Below are 2,479 nucleotides of genomic sequence, written 5' to 3'. Positions count from 1 at the left end.
TCTGTTCCAGTTTTGCAGTTATTCTTCTTCGTTGTCACACATTACACAGGTTCAGCATTGTCATCATCAGGAAAACCGCCATTGCTGGAGTGCAGAAGTGGCTGCAAAGAGGCTGCGTACAGGACAAGGCAGGGGATCAGCAGCACTGAAGTACAATGTAAGAATTAAAAATTGGAAAGTAATATTAAAAAATAAAAGCAGAATTGTTTTATTATGCTGAGAACTACAAAGTAAAATTTATCTTCTTAAAACGTGATGATAAGCTTTACCATTACAGCTAGTCCCCGGGTTACATACGAGATGTAGGTTTGTTCTTAAGTTGGATTTGTATGTAAGTCGGAACAGGTCCAATTATTTTTATAAAAACAATTAGGACAGATGTTTGTCTCATCATATTATTAGGCAGTGTGGTGTCAGTTACCTATAAAATCCTCACTGTGAGCTAATCACAAACAAAGCAAAAAAAACAAAAATAACAAAATTCAAACTTTATGAAGCCGAGACATTCATTAACTTCTGTGTTTAGCAAAAGATTTCTTCTGCAAGTCATGCAAACTGCCCCCATCAAGCCTCTGCCCTGCACACCAGCAAGCAGGGAAGCCCTGTTCTCCTATGTCGGATGTCCTTAACTCGGGCCTACCGGTATAATAAATGGTGGTTATTCCTTTTATAGAATGGAAAAAATTAGTTTTTTCCCCAAATGTGGGGAGCAGAATTATTTTCATTGGGAATTGTTGGCACTTCTTTTGGCTTCTGTGGATTCGCTATAACTTCAGGATCAGTATATGGTTGGTTTAGGCTGTGCGCCCGGTTTATAGTTATCTAGTAAGTAAGGTTGAAAAAGACATAAGTCCATCAAGTTCAACCACTAGGGAAATAAACATATCCTAGATATAAAACCCTATTGACATAGCTGATCCAGAGGAAGGCAAAAAAAAACCCCGGGTACAATTTGCTCCAACAGGGGAAAAGTTCCTTCCTGATCCCATGAGGCAATCGGATGTTCCCGGGATCAGCAGTCCCTGTTATTTATTCCTGGATCTTTCCTTTTCCTCTGCCGTTGGCTCTGGATTGCCCTCCATCCCTGAGAAATCATTAGGATAGATAAGAAATGTTTTCAATGTTTCCTTCCATTAATAGCTCTATGATTCTCGCTCCTGAAGAAGCTGATTCTGCGAAACGCGTTGGTATTGTAGGTTTTTAAGCAATGGATCATGCTGCACATGTTTAATGTATTTTAGTTTGGGGTTTCTGTATGGTGTATAACAAGAGACTTTTGTGGACATAGCTGGGTTCATATTCATTGTAAAATAAATCTGTAAATTGTATTTATTATGTTATTTGGTTAAATTAATATTTGGCGTGCTACTCACATGCAGGAGTAAGTTGTGGCTGCAGCTTGATCTGTCTTTCTGGTTACACGGGATCAGACTCTATTATTGTGGGGATTACTCTCTACATATCACCTCACCTGGGTAGACGGACTGTGGAGGTTACCCCCATTCCTCCTGGGACCAGTACATATATATAGGACACCGTATCTCCATTCAACATCATTCACCTACTCTATAACATTTTCCATCCTGGATAATATTGCATACATTAAAGCGCACAGCTACCCCTGAAGAAGCCCAACAAGGGCGAAACGCGTCGGGATCTAAAGCTACGGGCATGAATTAATTGTTCGCTCGTTAACATAAACATAAACCTGTGCAGTAGGTGCTCAATGTCTAGCTATGATACGAATGAGAATTGAATGGACCAAAGCCATACCTGCATTACCTGTTCCGCTCATGTAGCAGAACATTACTGTATATGTTGGATACATTTTTTAAACCATCTTTGTTTCTCTGTTCCGTTTATTATACATAATATTTTGGTATACCTAAAACCCCTTTAATTTATTTTGTGTCCTTTGGTATTGCATTTATAGAAAGACACATCATCATCTTACACCTGTGCAGTGCAAGTTCAGGTGATGTAAAGAAGAACCCAGAAGAAAATGGAACCTAAGCAGCGCAGGATTCACTGGGCTCTGTTTGTGGAGGGATTAAGGGCTTTTCACTGGTAAATGTGAATTTTTTTTCATGAAAGTTCTGCTTTAGATTGCACCTTTCATCTATATTCACCCATACAATATACCTACCTACTAAACCCAAAGTAAGAAGATCATTTACCTTTCATCCGGCAGATCCATCGGGAGGTCTCTTTATTTGGGCCCCCTGTCGTCCCAGTATCTGTCTTCGGCTTGGTGCACCGGGGGCCGACATCTTCTTCCCTCTTCTTCTGGGTTCTTCTTTCTATGTTACTCGATTTCGTTTTGCGCAGGCGCGGGATTGGGCGAGATAGATGGGAAAAAGATTGCTGATCTCAATGTGTTATATCTTCCAATCAGAGAGGAGCAGGCGCGAGCCTCCCGGGTGCATGACATCATTTTTTTAGAAAGGGCGTTGCTAGCACATGAGATATGTTGTGTATT

Source organism: Pyxicephalus adspersus, chromosome 5, assembly GCF_032062135.1.
Source record: "Pyxicephalus adspersus chromosome 5, UCB_Pads_2.0, whole genome shotgun sequence".
NCBI lineage: Eukaryota > Metazoa > Chordata > Amphibia > Anura > Pyxicephalidae > Pyxicephalus > Pyxicephalus adspersus.
Note: the sequence above shows the minus strand (reverse complement) of the source record.